Source organism: Chiroxiphia lanceolata, chromosome 16 (genome assembly GCF_009829145.1).
Source record: "Chiroxiphia lanceolata isolate bChiLan1 chromosome 16, bChiLan1.pri, whole genome shotgun sequence".
NCBI classification, from domain to species: domain Eukaryota; kingdom Metazoa; phylum Chordata; class Aves; order Passeriformes; family Pipridae; genus Chiroxiphia; species Chiroxiphia lanceolata.
In genome coordinates this window covers 3,798,843-3,820,093 of record NC_045652.1, presented here as the reverse complement: position 1 = coordinate 3,820,093, position 21,251 = coordinate 3,798,843, and the positions used below count along the sequence as shown (strand labels likewise).

The 21,251-nt window shown below is 40.0% G+C and overlaps 1 protein-coding gene and 1 long non-coding RNA gene across 23 annotated transcripts in view; one reads left to right on the top strand and one right to left on the bottom strand.

Moving 5' to 3' along the window:
* The window catches only part of RBFOX1 (RNA binding fox-1 homolog 1), a 1,157,213-nt gene that overhangs the window by 572,986 nt on the left and 562,976 nt on the right, over window positions 1-21,251 (bottom strand). The window lies entirely within an intron of this gene.
* LOC116794731 lies at window positions 5,563-10,460 on the top strand. Its single transcript, XR_004359871.1, has 3 exons — window positions 5,563-5,628; window positions 9,127-9,246; window positions 10,367-10,460. It is a non-coding gene; the product is annotated as an uncharacterized LOC116794731 (long non-coding RNA).

Here is a 21,251-nt window from a genome sequence, read left to right as displayed (position 1 = left end):
CTCATTTTGCTACAGAATTAACACTTGAGGAGAGAGACACACAAAATAAATAACAAGCCTTATTTTCTTTATACAGCAGCACAGTCAGCACTGGATAAATTATTTGTTATTCTTACCATAAATTTTCCATGTGACAATATATAACTCTCAGACAGTAAAGTAAAATATTTGTCCCGCAAAATATAAAGGTTGAAATACAAACTCTGGCAGAAATAGCCTAACAGTAGTTAATTCAATGCAGATCGAGTCCTCAGAACCAAGATGATGTTAATAATTACAGGAAAAATTAGATATAGTTGCATTTAAACAAATGCCACATGAAACACATTCAACCATCTGCTAAAACTGTCGTAGGGTAGGATGTTGGCAGACATTGCATAATCATCTGCATATGACAGATAATTTTAGCCAAATCTAAATTAAAACAAAACAAAACATATTCCGAGACTTTTTAAGAAAAAAAAAATTAAACTGTTTTGTAAACTAATAAGTACCAGAAGTGTTATTTAATATTAATACTCACTGTTAGAGGCACAAAAAAGAAAGAGAAAACAGTCCCTTTTTTTTTTACTCTTTTCTATGTATTTTGAAATACAGATTGTTCTGCCTAAAATTTCTCATGCATTTTACTCCCTTAAACCTTTTCAAAGCAGTGGCTTAGAAAAACAGTTAATACAAAAAGCATTCTTCTGCTCCTCAGCCACTCTACAGTACAAGGACTATTTGCTCATATAGCTTAATGATCTGGGAAGTGAGAGATTTGGAATATTTCTGGAAAGGTTTTCTAACACACAAAAATAGCCACAACTGGAAAAGGTTGTCCTTGTAGAGCAGGTGGCGAAGTTTCCCAATTTATACAGAAATCTGTGCAGTCATATCCCATTTAACTATGTTGATTTACTATTCATTATTTAAACAGTGCACAAAAAATGTGCACTACAACAAAATGTTATCAGTTCTGAAGGTCATTGTCTAAATAATACAATGAAACACGTTTCCTAAAGCCAACTTCTACCAAAAAAAAAAAGAAGGAAAAGAAAAAAAAAGAGCAAAATTACTTGAAGATCTAACAAAACAAATATTGTTATCAGAGACAATTGAATCTTGCAGTACTTATTTTAAATACTATATGGAACTAAAATTGACTGAAGAGATTTGATTTTCTTTAAGTACATTGGGACTGCTGAAAAGGAATAGAAAACTCGGTAAACAAGTTACCTAAAACCAAACAAACAAACAAAAAAAGAAAACCCAAGGAAAAGAAGAGCGCCTGAAGATTGGATTAAGTGGAAGGACAGCCTTTGTTGTCTGTGCAATCAGCCACACTGGAATTCTGCAGCTGGCCCAGGGAATGAATGTTGGACTCACAGAGTGACTGATGGGGAGGGAACACCTCGAGGCCTTTAGTCCTCCCTCCTGCTCACAGGAGGGTGAACTTCCAGGTGGAAGTAGGTTACTCCGTGGTTTGTTCTGTCAACTTCTATTGATCTCCAGGGGATTCCTCATCCTCTCCCCACTGCTCCAGTGCTCACCAGCCCAGCCAGGACTCCCTGGGTTGCAGCTTTTGACTCTTGTGTTTTGCTGTACACCTATAACCCTGTTTTAGTAGAGTATTTTACACTACTACACTATTCCCCTTTTGGTAGCTGAATAAACCACTCATCCTAAGTAACGACTGCAGTCTTTTAAAATAAATGCTGTGTGGATAGAAGCAAATGCATGACCCAACATAGTTTTGTCTATGACCCAACACAGTCTAATATTCACTTGTTCCACATATTGGTCTAAAATATTATCGAACCACTACCCGGCTCAAAGCAACTGTCCCTCCTCCCACCAAACACAAACATCTCAATCAGGAAAACCAAGCTTCCAGTGAGGAAAACCAAGCTTCCAGTCCAGTGTCCATGCTAAGTTTCTTTTCACATTCTCTCCTCCTGAGTTTCACCACACAATTCATGTGCTGCTCCTGTGCTCTGAGTATTATTTTAAACCCACCACAAGGTCAGGAGCAGTGGGAGCCTCTCAGGGATATCAACTTGTCTGTGGCCCAAGACAGACCACACTTTGTTTCTCCTTAAGAAAAACAGTTCTCATCAGCTTGTTTTGGAAGGGAATACCAAAATGGTAAACATAAAAACATACGAGTGCCATCCTGGCACAATGAACCCAGCCCCCCTTCCTGCCCTGCTGCTACAGTCCAAAAGCATCAAGTAGCACTTCTGGCTTAAGAACATCTGAAATAACTGCTGGGATGTTCCCTGTGCTGGATACAACCCTGGAAAAGTGTTTCCAAGGGAACTGTGTTAGCATTCGTCTTGTGAGGAGTCCAGTCTCCAAAATGTCCTGAACATGCACTTCCACCAAGAAATGGCCTAAGAGCTGGGAGATCTGACTGTTCTCTCCTCAAGATGCTCATGGGCTGGCTGGATGAACCTCAGATGTACTTCACACGTATCTATTAAGAATCAGATCTATTAGGAGTTTATTCCCAACTTCCCATATGGATTTTTGATTGTTATTTCTGCCTAAAAGTTAAAACAAAAGTGAAGAATTTGATTCTAATGAACCTCTACACTGAACGTGTTGCAAACAGCATTGTAAAGCTTTCTGATCAAATATAATTTTGTTGAAGAGTTTTAAATTGAAATATACAATATGATGAAACATAAATAACATATAAAACAATACAGGGAGGACGGATTCAAGGAGGAAAAGAAAGCAGAGAGAATATTGGAATGGATGTAACTGAAATGTGAGCAATGCTAATGGTGTCCAGCCTTTCACAGGCTGTACGTGGAGTGCAGAGTGCTAAAAATGTCAGTCAAATGAAACTGCTACAGTAGCAGGTAGTATTTTGCTAAAATATGTATATTAAATGGCTTAGAAGAAAATAAAAACGGTTTTTTGAAAAATGTGACAAAGAAACTTGCAAAAGAATTGAGGGTCATGTCCCCAGAACAAATGTAATGTCACCCCAGCAGCAGAGAAGGCTGTTAGTGAAAACAAGTGAATCAAGAAATTTCAACTTCAGCATTATGAAAGAGTGTCATGAAACTCAATCAGTGGAAAGGCAAATAACTCCAAGCAACAGCTTTGCTACTGCAATTTCCCCTTGGATAATTTTACTGCAAAGAACAACTTAATTCCTATTCGTAACGACTACCCATTAGACCAACAGCTATTGCTGCTGTCACCTATGAAAACTTTGCTGTGCCAGACAAAACTGCAGAAGTATTCATTACAAACAGCACAGTCACTTCTGTCTTACCATGATAAAATCAGAAGTATTCACCCATTTGTGAACTACAAAAATTAAGACAACTTTCTGCCACGTTCACTCAGTTCCCATCCTGCCCACAGTGTTGCATATGGAGAAGACAATCCAATCAGGCAAATAACAGAAAGTCAATCTTTCAGGCACAAACAATAAAGCAGCTTCACCAGAGAGAGCTCAAATCTGCCACTAGTTCTAATTTTATTTTTTTTTGGGGGGGGGGTGCTGTTTGTTGGGCATCTTTTTGGGGGTTGGGTTTTTTTTTTTGTGTTTAGAATTTCATTACTCACCACAAAGAAGAGATAAAAGGAAGTACATGCACCGAGTTACTTATTAAGCCAAAACCAGTACTTCCCCCTTCCCTTTTATTTCCCCTTTCCTCCACCACGCCTTCAACCAACATAAAAACAGCAAGTGAGGTATGTGAAAACTCAACAACAAAATAATGCACATTTGTTGTGACAGTTTTAGGAGCAGATTACAGACACCAGACCAAAGCTCTATGCGTTAATTGACCGTGTTTCCTTCATGTCAACGAAACTGCATCAGTTTACACCCTCACAAGCTGTACCTTAGTGCAGGCACAAAATTGTTCTGAATAGAGACATACCAAATCCTGTCTTAGCTGGCAATTTAGACAATGAGAATCAATAAAAGGGAAAGTGATGCTGTAATGACTGCATCAGCTACCACTGAAGGTCTTTCCAAAGACCAACGGAAAAAAATAACAAATCCAGACATCTCAGTACAGCACATTTTGACCCCATATTATTTCCCTACTCCAGGCATTTTGCAGTGTTCAGGTTTGTGGAAGTGGTTGGTGTTTATTACTTTATCCACTTCACAGTGCACAGTGTTTTCACATGCAGGTTGCTGAAGACGTTCCACTTTTTAAATATATCAGGATTAAATGATGTATAGGCTTGTTCTACTAGTGATTCATAGATTTTTATATTTCTGCTCCGGCACTGTCTGAAAATTGAGATTTTCAGCACTTTCAAGGTTATCTCCTGCAGTGTTGGACCTTAACACAGTTATTCTGTGCCCACTCCTCTGATTTAGCAAAGTAGGTCACTGTCACCTCAGTGCCTTCCTTTGATTCCACCACCTTGGCTTTTATTTAATGACTATACAGTGGAAGGACTCTCAGTGCTCTCAGTACAGATTCACTCACACCAGACTGTCTGCAGTACAATGAAGCTGAACTAGTACTTTCTGTAGGAACCAAGACAGTAAAAATCCCTATTTTATAAGTCATATTCCTCTCCTCAGCAAACACTCTCAGGTTTGTGTGATTCATCTTTATATCAGGCTTGAATGTCAGTTATGTTTGGGGTGAAATTTCATCTTTACATGAAGTATTTTTCCTAACAACGAGATAATAAGCTACAAGACCATGTAAATCTTATTTACTACAGCAAAGACAGCAAGATCAACACAAAGGTAGTGGAAAAGGCATTTTTTGTTCACTGCACTCAAACTACTTTTTTGATTATAGTTACAGTATATTCCAAATATATTGGTTCTTTCCAAAACCCTGCATTGATTGGTGCACCAATTCTACAAACAAAGCTTATTTTAATGGACTATTTGACTCGCTCAAAATGCATAAATGTAACTGCAATTAATTTCACTATGACACCGGGCCACTGATTGTGATGTAACTCTTCTATTACTGTCGCTGGTCCATCAAATACACTGAACTACAGCTCTGCTACAGAGTTGGAGCCTCTGTGCTCACTGAACACGTGGTTACAGAGTGCTCTGGACACGAGGAAGATCCATCCATCACCTGACCAGTGGGGATGGAGTGAACAGTGACTGGAACCCAAGGCTGGGTGACAAGAGTGGTGTCATTTCACTGGCTTGGGGGAACCAAATGGCACCCAAAGGGAGTGGCTCAAACCCTCTACAGCCACCTGCACTCCCAGCAGTATTTAAGGTTCAGAGAAACTTTCGGATGCTTAATTCACTGCTTGTTGAGAACACAAACACATTATAACCTCATACAACCCCTCTGCTTCTTTCCACCTCTCTGGGTCACCACATCCCCAGCTCCTTAGTCTGTTATTGCTTTAAGTTTATCTGACTGTGATGGAGCACGTTACAAGCACTCAACACCACTGTGACACTGAGTACGTTTATCACCTTAACCTTCAGCAGCTTTCTGGGAAATTTCTATCAACCCGTCTCATTAAAATAAAAATATTAGTTCAGGCTATCCTCACCAAATGCATTATACTTGACACACAGACAATGACTGAAATTGATGTCATGTTTTCCAGGGCAGGGGTGCTTTTATTTATTTATGCAAGCTGCTGAGAGTCCTGCAAATGGATCTCGTCGAACAGGTACACTCTGCCCTGACAGCACTTCCCACCCCTGAGTCAGAAAATCCCACAGAATGGGGAGAAGGCAGCCTGGGCCTCGACCCATTTTTATCTCAGCCTTTATTTGACAATAGCATTGATGATAATTGTGGAAAACGTGTTACTTTTGCGTCTATGCATTTTTGAAATGGTGACCCAGAAAGCAACATTCCAATTTCCCAATCCTACTTAGTGAGTTGTATTATACTGCCACAAACTTAAAAAATATATCAAATAACTCAAAATTATTCAGAAAAACTACATCTGCCCTAAGCAAAGTAACATTTCTACCTTTTTTGCCCATAGCCATTGGAAAAAAAAAAAAAAAAGAGAATGCTAAAAACAAAATCTGAAATACATGAAACTGTAGAAGCTCAAAATAATTTAATAGGGGTATCATCTCAGGGGAAACTAATAATCAGCTGTGAAACCATTAATTTATATGAATTGACTATAGAGCACAATGTTCAAATCTGGGACACAATCTAAACTGGGACAAGTAATCATTATTTAACCTAGATTCTGTAAATTCACCTCAGACATTTCAATTTTTCCTTAACAGCAAATATCCAATGACCTGCCACAAGATACAGAAGAGAAATATTGTGAAGAGCATAGTATTTGCTTCTTTCCATAGCAAGTGGTGTCCCCAAGGCTGTCAGAGAACAAAACTGAATTGGGTAGCAGTGTCTAGAAAGGGCTTATGTAGATAATGGCCACAGAAAGATATTAAAAATTAAGAAGCACAAAAAGAAAGGCTTTGCTATCAATATTTTACTGGAAACAGAAAGGAATATTTAAAATAAACTTGTGATCAACTAAAATGTTTACAGAGAAACACCCTCTGCCTATGGGAGAGCAAAAGCTTCAGCACCCCAACTAAAAAAAATATGATGATGATGTTAATGATAATTGAACTCAATTACAGAGAATCACAGACAAGAGTGGAGTTCACAGGCACTTAAGGAGAGCATGACCAGGATTTGGCCACACTGATTTTCTCACATGAGAACTTCAGAACCTGTGACAGCAACACCCAAACAGAAATGCCCATTTACATACACACGTGTGACCCCTCTCACAGAAAAACTGGTACCTACTTGGCCAAGAATCCTTCAACAGAACTGATTAACATCGTAGATATTTCTAATTATCACCAACTGCCTTGGGATCAGCAGTCACCAATCAACAGTGTAAGGTTTGTGCTGTTTCAGAACAAGCGATTTTCTGTCGTTGCAAAAAAAAAACAAACTCCCCAAGTTTGACAGTTCCTGAGCTCTGCAGGAAGCAGCTGGACATTTTGCATAATTTTTTGTGAGACAGCCAAGCACGAAGCTCTTCAGTGTTCCTCCCAGGTAATAACCCCAGTTGGGGCAGAGTTGCTGTGCTGCTGCCTGGCTCCTCGGGGCAGATGGCCCTTCCCGGTCACCTGCGGGCACTTCCCACCTCGTTCCCCCTTGTACTTCCCTCTCCCCCTTCCCAGGCAGCGCTGATGACCTTGCAGTCATTGTGGATTCCCAGCTCTCTCCTGAAGCACCCATCAATCATGTAATTAAAGTCTTTCACTCCTGCTGTAGGACTCCAGCCAGGTTGGGACATATGTTACTTAGGCATTTTATTGAAACATTAATTCAGTGCAGACTTTTGTTTATCTGATTTTTTTTTTTGTCTGCATACCTCCCAGCTATTGCATTTTAAAACTCACTGTATGTGTAGAATTGAACAGTCAGAGCCCTTGACACTGAACTCTTCCTATTACATTTTTCTCATATTAATCAAAGGTAGAGTTTTGTCAGTTGGTTTAAAAATCTAGATGGTGCATCACTGTTCTAATTCATCTCTGCTTCGATTAGGCCCTTGCCAATCAGCTCATAATTAATGTTTATAGTGATTACTATCAGCTGTTCTGCACCAGAGGCAAAAGGGGTGGGAAGGTGTCTAAGGAAGGGCTTGGCTGCTGTTTGGCCACATCTTGCACTGGACATGGTTGTTCTGTGCCCAGATTACATGGCCCATGTAACTGTTTAGAATCAAAAGACCAAAACACAGTGATGTGTGCATGTAAAACTGTGTGATGCCTTCTGCATTTTTAAATGCAATGAAACAATAATTATTTAAAACAAACCTAATCAAACACCTAAAATACATTTTTTTTTAATCTGTGTTTTCCTAACCATTTCTAAACATAAACTGGTACTGGTGAGGCATGAAAGGCAATCACTTTTAATTGAGCAGCAGGTGAGCACTACATTTCTTTTTCTTATCTGTGCCTTGAAGTAAGTTCATGAGCCAACATCATGGAAAAAAGCACAAGAGGAAACTAATCTCTACAGGACGCTGGTATATTAATTCAACTTGTGTTTACATATCCTCTTTTCTCAAAATTACCACTTAAAAAACTTAGTAATGGAGTGCAAAAAGAAAAAAAGAAGGGAAAGTTGTTACATTTCCAATGGGTAATTCACATGTAAAATACTATTTTAAGGCTTTTAAAACCAAACCAAACTAACAATCTTGAGTGACTTTACCAAAGAGTGCCAAAGACAAGGACAAAGAGGCTCACTGGGAATCCAGTTCCCACTGACAGGAAATCAATAGCTCAGGCATTAACAAGTCACAAACACAATGCTCTACAATGGAAAACATTCTGACAAAGACAGGGAGCTATAAAGAATTTATGTTTTATACCTAAAAGTTGGAGTGCCTTAAGGTTTTCTCTCCAGCAACACTCCTCCTGGCTCAATACCATCCCCAATTTTCCTCTCACCTTCTGACCTTAAACTTTAGAAGCAGCATTTAACGCAGGGATAAATAAATGGCAAAATCCATGGAACTAAAGTTACAGCTTGGAGATGAGGATGAAATTCGGGTTTGCCTTATCACTGTGGTGTACGGAGGTGCCATGTGCACCCCCACTCTCCCTCTCGTCCCATGGATTATAAAGACTCAGCACAGTTTTTGTAACCTGAGAGATTATAAACTCAGAGATTTGCCATCCTTTTTGGACTCTCCACAAGAGCATTATAGGCAAGATCCCAGTAAACCAGTGGGGGGCACTTGAGGGCTGATCTCGTTAAAATGTTAATGGGATCTCTTTTTCCCACCTCCTGTCTGACAACACAAACAAATAACCCTGTATCTCTTTCAGCATTCTGCTGCTGAAAGGACGAATTCCACTCTGAAATGGCGTGCAAGAGTTCTTGCATAAACTCATCAAGTGGCAACAGCTCAACTGCGATGTTATGCTAAAATAATTTTCCATCTATAATAAAATATCCACTCAACCTTTACTTGATGGCAAATGCTGCTGGAAACAGCCTAAAACCCTTCAGATTTTATGACAGATTAGTATTAAAACCGAATGGAGCCCAGAAAGAATTTCATGTAAGCACATTGAATGCCCGTCCTCCCCACCTAACCAGGGTGCAGGGATTTTCCTGTGTGTTTATTCACTTTGCATTTTTCCAGTCCATGGTTCAGACACGGTTTCCACGACCATATTTCAGTGGGATGTGATGAGAGTGCCACATGCTGAGTTCCTGCAGAATCACTTCTTCAGAAGACAGAAATTTCTATTGGGTACTTGGAACCAAGCAATAGGTGAGAAACAGAAACTAACTGAATTTTATAATTAAAAAAATAATTGTATGCATATATCAATTTTAATTCTTAAGCATCAACATCTCTCCAAAGAGATCCTGCATCTATTCTGTGATACACTGCAAACTGGCCAAAAAAAAATAAAGATGAAAAATCTGAGATTTCCCATGTACACTGAGGTCTTCTTGCCCCAAATATGGGCACGGTTTTCAGTGTATACAGTCATATGTCTGTGTGTACATCTCTTCTTTCCTGTTATTCTAGGAAAGAGTATCAGAAAGGACCAATAAAGACCCTGCTTTCATCAAAAACTGCCACTGGATTAATTTCTTTCCCTTATGGGCAGATATGTCTGAAAATTATAAACCTGTCAAATCTTGAGAAATATTTATTATAATGATATTTTTGGAAACATTCATTTCCTCATATCATTTACTCTGCTTTGGCAAACCTGCTGCTCAGTTTGGTTTATGGCAAGCCCGCTTGATCCTCCAAGAAAGGGCCTTTAGCACTATCTACAACTAACGTGGGTTTAGCTAATTAATAGAGAATATGGCATCATTGCACAATAACCCCTGACAAATGGATCGTTATCGATAGTTAACGACTACTTTGATAACTAATTGCCCTGGGGCAAAAGCGTGTCCGGGGAGAGAAACACTTCCCAAGGAAAAGTGAGAGCTGTTAAGAGCCATAAAGTTTGGGTTGGGAGGTGCTCCTGGCGCTATAAATCCCCCGGACTGCCGCTGCTAACGATTCCTGGAGAAGGAAGGGCCGGGCAGAAGTGGCTTCCCGAGGTGGGAATGCCTCGTCTGGAAAACAATTATGTGCCGTTGGGAATGCACGGGCTTCACCGATTAGGATAAAGAATGCAGCTCATTACATGAGGAGCGCTAGGGGGGTGTGATGGCTTTCCTAACACTCAGGAAAAACAATCCCATTATACACACTAAAGAGTCTGGAGCAAGAGCAAGACTTAAGCAACACCTGCAGTGTGGAACTGATGAATATATTCACTTAAAACCTTTTGTGAGCGTCCATTAAAGCCCATTTTAATGCTCGAAGTAGCCAACGTCCCAAGCACGGATTTCAGCTGGCCACGCACTGAAAACCCTTCCAGGGATGCCGTGCACTCTGTTAACATCACTTGCTCCTTGTTGCAGAAAAGCAGCAATCAGCACCCTGACCACAACCACGGGGAGCAGCAACGGGGCTGGAGGACTCAAGCTGGAATTCCAAACTTCAGCTGACACGTTCACATCTGTGCAGCTCCCCCAGCCAAAGGCTGGTGCCTGCTGGAACTTCACATCCCCAGAGCAGATCTCGGCCCTCTGGGCATCCTGAGAACCACCCCCCCCCGATGCACATGGATTGCAGCCTGATTATCAAATAAAAGACTCTGCTTAAAGCACATTTTTTTCCTTTAAGTGGCCACATCTGCATTCACCACATCGAATCATTACTGGTACACTCCTCGCCTCCCTTCCCAGCCTCATTAAATAGACACCACAACTTTCAGTTTGCCCACCCAGAGCTTCTCTGTTCCTTTCAAATGAAAGAGCAATTTTGAAGAATGCCAGAACTACTGATCTGCCTTTCTTTTGTGGGTTTTCAAATGTTCAAACACCCCTACTTCAAAAAGTACAAAGTTTGCTGGTTTGATTATTCTGCACCACACTGCAAAAAAAAAAAGACAGCACCTTGAAGAAAGAGCTGGCATATAAGAAAGGAAGAAAAAGAGATGGAATTTGCTTGTGTGGAAGGAGTATAAAGACTACCAAGAAAAGGGATGAAAAGCACAGAAATAACAAGATGGGCAAGAAGAGACAGCAAGAGTTATATTAGAGATGAACAATACAATTGTGAGAGAGGTTTTGGCAGTAATAAATATATTATACAATACAGGATCCTATATAAGATATAGGATATGTATTTAGATATTATTTCATATATATTTAAAATGTAAAAATATGTAAAAGTTGGTCTTGCAACGAAATTAGGTTTGAGGTGTCTAGATTACATTTCATGCCCATGGTCGTTACTGAGTTGAGATCCTCATTATTCCATGGAAAGAAAAGCAATAAGAGAGTAACTCTACTGCTTTCTAGGTAGACAGCCACCAGAATGACAGTGTGCCAATAAATATGTGCAGGGAAGTGAAGTGAAAGCAACTCAAAATGTCAGAGGTTTGAAATCAGCTCCCAGGCCACCATCCTCTCCATCAGCTCTAAGTGGGTTCATGGGGTTCAAGTCTCACCCTTTGTGCAACAGCACATGAAAAGGGTCACAATAAATGGTCACAGGGATGGTCACCTCCAGAAGTGCAGCTTTTGTCTCCCTCAGAGAGTCACTCGTGCCTCCCAGAGGGGCAAGTCAGAGGAGAGAGAGGGATGCTGGAAAAATAATTAGTTCTTTAACTTCAGGGAGGGCACTGAGATCTAATTCCAGGAGGAAGAGGGAGAGGGAGGAGGAGAGGTCAGCAGCTGCAGAAGGCCCATGGCCAGAGGGCAGAACACCCCATGTTCAAACCATCACATCAAGAGCTCTCCAGAGATTTTAACAGCAAGAGATGCAGAACACTTGTGGCAAAACCAGATCAAAATAAAAATCTCTCCTGAGCCCACACTGTCCTTTCACACCAATCCCAACTTAACGTGCAATGTATCATCACAGCAACATTACACTGATGGCACAGAATTTATGAGAGATGTCTTGTGTCTTATTAAACAGGAATTGAAAGCAACAGGGTAGAACAGAGGAGCACAATAAAATTGTCTTCACATTTCTAACACTGAAAAAATAGGTTTGTTGGGTTTTTTTCTAGTAAAAGGGTGGGGGAAAAGAGATAATATGAATGTAGATTAAGTAACATTTACTTTACTAAAGACCTGCTAGATCAAAAGTAGATAAAGGGATAAAGATCATTACAGATCTCTATCCTGCATAATTCACCTTCATGAAATGTCAAACTCCTGTTTAGGAAAAAAAAACACAAAACCAAAATCAACACCAAAACCACTTCACTCTCTTTCTTTCTTCAAAAAGATTTTTCCTAGTTTTCCTTTTAGTTGTCTCTGAAATAAATGAAAGTTGCTATATGTTGCAAAGGACTTTTCTAGACTTTTTGGGAAGGACTTGGAATAGGTGCAAATAGTATCTTGTAGAGTCAGTGCTTGTTCAGCCTTCAAAGACTGGAGCACCTAGGTTAGAAATTACCTGGGAAAAGAGATTATGTATTAATATCATCAGTCATAATGGTGGAAAGCATGTGGGCAAAGAACTCAGAATTTTCAGTCTAATGCTAGAACCCTTCTCCCTCAGATAGTGATGTCTTAGCCAGTAACATTAAATCCATCCCTGAGCTTCCTTCAGAAATTAAAGATACAATTTTGGAAAGATACTCAGTACTAATAATCAAGTCTTGAAGTGGCAAAATAATCTAAGACATCTCAGTTCCATTTCTAGTGGCCAACCAAATACTGTAGCCTTGTAGTAACTGTTGCTAATTATTTATTCCTGCTTTTAACCTGCTCAGTTTATCTGTCATATAGGAACTGGGATGGGAAGCTTTGCAGGTCTTGGAAAGGAAGACACAACTGTTTAGGTGGGACCTGGCTGGTTAGATTTGTGTGGTTTGTATATCTAATAGCAGAGATGTTAATGGATGTATCTCCTGATATAAACTGCTTTCCCAACAGTGATTTTTACATGGGAATAACAAATATTAAAATGAAAATATATTTCTCTTTTCTGTGACATGATTTCTGGCCAAAGTGTCACCCTGTCATTTGTATCTCTTCAGTCCACTCCTGTACCCACCCACACGTTTCTGTGGATCAAACCAGCGAATCAGAAATGATACTTCAACAGCAATATTTTACATCCAGGATTTCTGCTTACCAGGGTATTTTAAAGTCATCAAATGTTCATCAGGACAGTGCCAAAAGAACAATAAGTACCTGCTGAGGCAGAATGGGAAGGGCCATGTCAAATATTTAAGCATCTGAACATTGTGTTCAATTGCTTCTGAAACATAATTGCCTGGAAATTTTGAGAGAAGAGACAGCTCACACACCTGGTGCTGGAGAGGAGAGGATATAAAACATTGAGTCATTCCCCTGGAGCTGCATTGGCTCTTGTTTGCCCCACATTGTGCCCCTGAATCCTCTGGTGTCAGCCCCTTGCTTCCAACTCACCCCTCAGCTCTGCTGGGAAACGTCCTGCAAGTGGCTGCTGTGGCTGTTCAACAGTGACACAGATCCTGTGTAACTGTGTCATTTATTGTATTTGTGTCTGTGTCCCAAGTCAGGCTTTCCTCTGAAATTTTGTTGCCCAGATTTTGTATCTTGCTCTATAACTGACACTGAAAGCACTCCTGCAGGTGGAAAACACCTCTCAAAAGTGCAACAGATTTCAAACCCTGGGAACTCTGTCGAGAATATGCCACGTTCAAACCTCACCACAAAAGCTATTCCTTCATGCAGAGCAGGTGATGTTTCAAATCTCCAAAATTGCAAATTGAATGTTAGTATTAGAATTTAATTCTATTAACTCCAGGAGGTGACGGGAACATTGAGTGGAAGAGAAAGAAGGAGCTGTTTCCTCTGATGTTAAGTGCATGAGAGAGAATTAAGACGTGCAGGAGCAGGACAAGTTAATTTAGAGCGCAATCAAAAGGAAGGCACACGATGTGACTAAAAGAAGTTTAGGAGTAACTAACAGGAATTAGGATGTAAGAAGGAGAAATTAAAATATTTCTCATCTCAGAGACAGCTCTGCATCTGCTGTGGGGACCCAGCCAGCAAAGAGGGTAAAGCAGCCAGAGCACATCAGGACTAAACAACTGTAGCATTACAGAGGTGAACCTCAAGTTTAGACAGTAATTACTGAGGATGTGGGATGGTCAAGAGAAGCCCCATTCATGCTCAGCACTACCCCTGCCTGGAGAGCAAGATCCCCAGGAGACCTGCCCTTCCCTCTGTGCCAGTTTGCTGAGTGCCCAACTTGAGTGTGAGCCCTGACTGCAGCACTCTGCCATTTCCTTTTCTAGGAAAAGCTTTGCTGGATGTCAGTGGGAATCTGGTTTCAAGCAAAACCCATCAAAAATGAAACTTTCACTTCCCACCCTGAAACACACTCCCCACTGCTAAACTTTGTAATGCTTCCAGATTCCACTTGTAGTGAGCAAAATTACTGTCCACAAACCACTATTTCAGCATTTATGGTAATTTCATCATTTATGATAATTTCAGCACTTATGATAATATCACAAAGAAGAGAGCAACAGAACCCACCTAAATTTCACCTCATTAATTTACTTTAGCTGCTTCTTAACTAGGAGAGTTTAAGAGTTCAAGAGTGGGCAGAAAAAAACAAGCAGTACCCAAGGATCAATCTTCTCAGTAAGAATTACCCTCCTAAGTGCCTTCCTGCAGAGCTCCCAGTAGTGCTGTGTGGACCTGTGGTATGATCTGGGCATCTCCATCTGTCTCCCTAGAGCATGGTTTGACTTAAAACTCCCTCAAATGAACCCTCAGAAAGACAGGAACTCAGGAGAGCACCAGGTCTGACACTTGCAGGCAAAGGAACAAAACCTGGACAGAAGTCCCAGACTAGATCTCATCAGGATCAGTTCTTTGGAGAGAAGGGTTCCTGCCCTCCTGTGCTGGGGGGGGGTGGGGTGGGTTTTGTGGGCTTCAGGCTACCATGGTAACAAACAGAAGTAGTCATTTTTTCAATGTGGAACTGAAATCATCAAGAAATCAAACTCAAAATCAACAAGTCTGCTGACTGACAGGCACATCAGAATCAGGCATCATTCTGATCTCTGCCCAGTTGCAGGAGCTCAAAGTGGTGTGTGTTTCTTTACTGGTATTTGCCCTATGTCCTGCTTTAATTACTAATTTATCAATATTTTATACAATAAAAAGTAGCAATGTTATTATTCATATCCCTTGATCAATATTACTTTGTGCTGAAAATTGATCAATGATATTTACTCCTAACATCATATAATAATATGATATAATAATATGATGCAATAAGAATTATGATATTAAATGCTAAAACCTTCAATATTTTCTTCAGGCTTTGATATCCAATGACAAAATTATCTCAGTCTATTTGTTTTTTTTCCAGATGCAAACATTCCCTCAGTAACAGGCAAGGGAGATACTTTTTACAGTTTGAAACTGTATTAATTGTACTATTCAAAAATAAATACAGGATGAGCATAATTGATAAGGTATTGGGGTGTAAAGGTTGGTGAGTCTTATTTAAGAACTCTCATACAGGTAATCTTTGTCTGTCAAAAATCCCAGATGTTCCTTGCCCCAAGGAAAAAACCAAACACCTCCCATCATCCAATGAGTGCTGTCACTGGGAATGACCTTCCCATTCATTTCACAGCCATTTATATTAAAACCAAAATCTCTTTAGATAAGAGCTGCCATCACAAAGGTGAGATGTCCCAAAGCCACCCACAAAAGCACAATCACGTAAGGAAAGTGTTTCAGTGACACACAAAATGTAAAGTGCCTCCATATATCCCTGCCCACAACATTCCTCACACGACTTGTTCTGCTGCCTGGATTTTACCGTTTTCCTTTCCAGCATCCTCACACCCTTAATGTTATTTCTCAACGTATTTGCACCGCTAAAAACGCCGAATTTGGCTCTTTTCCCCGCCGTGCCCGCCGTTCTGAGTGACCTTGAGTGGAATGCCATTGTCACAAGCTGCCTCTCACGGCGGGAGGGCTCTTTTTTCCCCCCAGTGTTTGAGCCCCGGGTCTTTGATTTGGTAAAGCAGCACTCGAACAGCTGATGCAGCACTCGGTGATTTTCTCCAGCCACACAGGTTTATGGTTTGTCCAAGCTCCAGCAGGAGCAGCAGTATTTCACACACACATCATAACGTTTTAAGAAGGCACTTTTGGAAGTGCTTTGAAAACAGTGAGCTTCACAACCCCCCCCAAAAGGTGACTAAGAAGGATACAGGTATTGCTGCGGCAGGACCAGCAGGAATTCAAAAATGCTCAGTGAAAACCATATATCCAGTTGGAATTACAGTGAGTCTCAAAGCTTAAAAAACTCCAAACAATAAAAAGCTTTTTTTTCCTTTCTTTTTTTTTTTTCTTTCTTTCTTTTTTTTTTTCCCCTACAATGCTCCTCAGCACTACTCTTGGAAAACTCACTGGCAATAATTACAATACTCATGGGTCCAACACATGAGTCTCCATTTTCCTCACCTAATGACAGCAGAGTATGACAAAATCCTAGCAAGGTGTTCCCACCAGCTGCCTCCATAACTCAGTGGAAATACACACAACTCAATCTCCTCCCAGTGAAATTTCCAAATCAAAGGAAATATATTAGATTAATTGAACTGTCCAGAATTTTGCTGGACCATGCTGTAGCTTTTATCTGAACATACAAGTCAAATTAGGATGAAGTCTGCTTTGTGGTGGAACATGAACTGATCAGGCTTCTTGTACCAAAAATAGTTAACAGGATAGCAAGTATAACAGCAGTGGACATACAGGCAAGATGACTGAGCGAGTACTGGTGAAAAATCATTTATATTTGCTACATAGTGCTTATAATTCAGAAATAGATAAATCAGACCCAAACAAACAAACAACAACAACAAATAACAAACCACAAAACACACACACAAAAAAAACACAAAAAAACCCCCTCAAAATAAAACAAACAAACAAACAAACAAACAAAAAAAAGAAAAGAAACCAAACCAAACAAAATAAACCATCCAAACCAGTGACTTGGCCACCCATCCCAAGGCCCAGCCCTGGACACAGCAGGGGTGACACAGCCATGGCAGATGATCCTCTCTCTGCAGGAATTGCCATTCCCAGCAGTGACCTGGGGCTGCCACCCCCAATCTGGCACCTCACGGGCCAGCACAGTGTCTGATGAAGTGTAAAGCTTAATCATTCATTCAGATCCTATTAATTGGGCAGACTCCATTATTAGTTGAAGAGCTCTGCTCCTCCACCAGCCTGGGGACAGCTGGCAGAGACCACCAAAGCCAAAGCCAAAAGCTCATCCTCATGCAGCTTCAGCCAGTCACAGCAGGGCTGCCCTGGCCAGAATTCCTGCAGGAGCAGTTAAACCTGGCCTATGTTCCTTGGTGTTCCACTGACAGGTGGGAAAGGGAGGAGGGAAACCTCTGCAGCAATTCAACATGTGTCTCTACTTTCCCAAAGCATCCAGAGGGGGATTAAAGACCCAACTCTCTGATATTTTGTGCACTCCAGAAATCTCTGGGTGATGGTGAAAAAGTGCATTCAGCAAAAGGGAAATAAGTGCCTGAAGTACAAACATTAAAAACTCTTTAAAACATTAAAAAACTCCTCTTTAAACATTAAAACCTGCTGAGAATGAGGAACAACAAATAACAACAAAGAACAGAACTTTCTTACAAGTTTGCCACGTGGTTATGGCATTTTGTTTTTAAATAAGCATTTCAAGGGACACAGGAGACACACTTGAAATCAGTCCTGGCCTCCAGAATGTGGGACATCTACACTGTAAAATGAATTATACATCATTGCATGTACAGGAGACAAATTAATTTGCACAGGTTATCTACCTTCCAGCAGCTCCACAGATTTTCATGGCCTGTGCAACACATGAAAGGTTTGCTGCAGCCCACCTTCTCCCTCGTCTCCCTGCTCTGCATTATGCCAGATTATTCTGTTATATAGGTCAAATTCTCGTGCAGAAAAGACCCTTATACATCTTTTTTGTCATATATAAGGCAAGAGACGTTAACTTTTTAAAGCTCTACCAACCCCACGACAATTATTTTAATTTTATGTAAAGGTTTTTAAATATATCAGCTTAGTAAACGATTATGAGGCACTTTCCTATTAAAAAAACCTTTTTTCCACAGTGAACTGTGATTGATACCCATTTTTAGGAAGCATCTGAAGCCTGTGCACCATTTCCTATGGTAGCCAAGGATACCTATCTTTCAGTATCTGAGAAATGCATGAACAAATTTGTACCTGCACTGTGTTCACTAATGACATCAACCTTTCCTTAGAGAGACTGAATAATAACCTACTGGATAATAAAAATATCTGCACATTAATGACTTTGCATGTGAGATGTTAAAAAGTGTTAAGCATTTTTGTAGTGTGGCCTCAAATTGGATGTGGACATGGACACAGCTGAAGGAAAAATGAGTTTCAGAGACCATAACTAGAACAGATGGCTTGGGTGAGAAAACAGAGGACAAAAACCAAAAAGATAATTCTCATTCTTAATTTTGTAATCCCCCCAATAACATAATAAACATTAGTTAATCTAACTAAAAAGTTACTATTAAACAACTCTGAAAATCAGAAAATTTCTGACTTTGAATCTGAGACATTAGCTTTTTTTCCATTTGGTTTCCAGTTCTGAATATTCTCCTATTTGTATTAGATTTGGTGATTAATAATGGACTTTTTTGTTTCATAAAACTTTTAAAAACCGCCCAACTTCATATTTATTCCATCTAAGGCTCACATGCATTTATGTGTTGCCAGATGTTTTCTCACTGGGTAAGTTCAAAGCCAGATGCAGAAGTGCAAGTGTTTCTGCTGAAGGATTACAATTCTGTGTGTAAAAAATGCAACCTCTGACTAATGAAAAATGAAGAACTAAAGTTAAATGAGTATCACTTGGTGAAATTTTAGATATTTGGCTTCCAGATCGTTGCTTTAAGCTCTGACTGACAGCTGGACACGTGAGGTGTTCATGTCAAATGCAGTGAAAGTCCAAAGAGTTTTCAGTTGTGCAAAGCTCCCTCAGTTCTATTTGAGAGGTTCTAAATAAATTAATAGATATTATATTGCTCAGGATAAACTGATATTGTCTCCATTTTTTTCACTTGCAGCACTTTGAGCCACGTAAACAAACATCAAAAATTAATAAGAGTGGAAGAGGAGAACTGCAAAATTAACAACGCTGCTTTGTCTGTTGGAGATTAAAGCCACAAAAAGTTTACTAAATTTGAGAAATTAAAATAATTTTTTCCTGTTCATGATGTTATTAAATTTGGACAGATATAGAGAAGGTAACAGAATCATAAATGAACACAGATAACATAGTGATACAGCAAGTCATCACAACTAGAAAATTCAAGATCTCAACCTGGTAGGCATATAAGGAAATATAAATTATGAGAGTGCTAAGCAATAAAAACATCTGTGAGTTAATAGGGAATGAAAATTTAGATAAAAACATTTCCTGGTCTGCTCAGCCATAACAATGTTCTTTTGTTTGTGTTCTTTGTAATTTAGCTGCTTGACAACTTCATTCAACCTTCAGCAGCAAGCACAGGTATTGATTATCTCTGAACATCCTAATGACTGGAGGCTGGGACACAAACCATAAAAGCAGAGTTTCTGGTTGCCAGTGAAATTATAGTTTGCCCTACAAGATTGCACAATAAATCAGAGAACAAATCAGCCAACATAGGGCTCTGGGGTCACCGAAGTGATGTTGACACATTACAATAATGAGAACTTGAAACACCTCGTGCCCTATTGATTTTTAAGCTGAATCATTGCCACTGCAGGAGATTACAGGAGTGTGTGTTGGAACCACGGCCCACGTGGGAGATGCTGATGAAAAATACAAACAACTGCACCAAAATAGTTCTTTACCTGTACCACACAATACTCTTCCTTCTCCCCCTCAAGGTCTCAGACTGTAATTCAATCAACATTTAACTGCTTAACTATCTCACTTAAAAGAACTTTCTATTTTCTTCTTTATCTACATTAATTATGTAGGTACACAATGTAGACTTGAAGTGACACTTCAAAACATCTCCCAGAAGCTGCATATTAGAAAAGTCAGACTACGAGAAACGCTTTTTAATGTTCCAAGTAGCTTTTCTGTTTTCACTCAACAGCAAATTATTCTATGATATAAAAATAACTCCAATAATCACCAACTTATTTTCAGTGTACAATGGAGAACACGATATGCAAATGCCAAAAGCCTTGCCACCAGCTAAAGAATAAAAATGCTTCTCTTTTTCTCCTTTTACTTCCACTTGATAGCACTGAGAGCCAATAAACTGTCAGAAGGTGACCAGTGACACCAGATGATTACAGTCCTGTCACGACAAAAGGAGCAGTTATAATTTGCACTGCAGCCAATTACTTTAGGAACACATCATTTTGCTTAAGGGGAGAAAATAATACCTCTATTATCACTTCCAGCCAGGAGATCTCATGCTCTGCCACTGAGGTGCAAGTAAGGAGAGAAACTATTTAAGGAGTGCCCCCACAGTAAATAAACCTTGAAGGTTTGGGGTTTTTTTTTATTCTTGGCAATAAGCACCTTTAAAGTACCACGGTGGTGTTCTTAATGATGCATAACTGTTTGTCAACTGTCAAGACAGAAAAAAGGGATAACTTGAAGTAAGAGAAAGGAGAACTCTGTGAAGAACTAGGTAACCTATGGCAAAGAGAAGAAACTTTTACCTCTTGATGCACTTTCCAGTGGAAGGGATTAGATAGTTAAATATATCCTAAGGATTAGCTCCTGTTGGGCTCCTCAGAGATATGTTTTTAATCAGCAGCTCTGCACTTGGCATTTAGTCCTTTAGGGAGGGGGGAAATTTTCAAATTATTTCTCTTCTGCTGTCTGAAATTCAGTGCCACCAGCAAGACTCCAAAGAAAGAGAGGACAGAAGGACAAGGAATCTCAGTTTAGGATAGAGGCCCAGCCTTGTAAGCTCCTCACAATTTTTAAGGTGCTTATGCTGAACCCATCTCTCAGAGAGGTGATTCCTGACCTTACTGACAATGTGGAATAAGGACAGTCAGGTATTTAAGGGAATACAGGTACCTGTGCTTGTGCAGATGTGTCAGGGTACAGTTCTGAACACACACATCCCCCCAATCTCTGTCACCACCAGACACCTGCAGTTATTTGTTCTTGCCCTCCCTCTCTCCTTTTCCCAGCAGAGCAGCTGAAGGCAC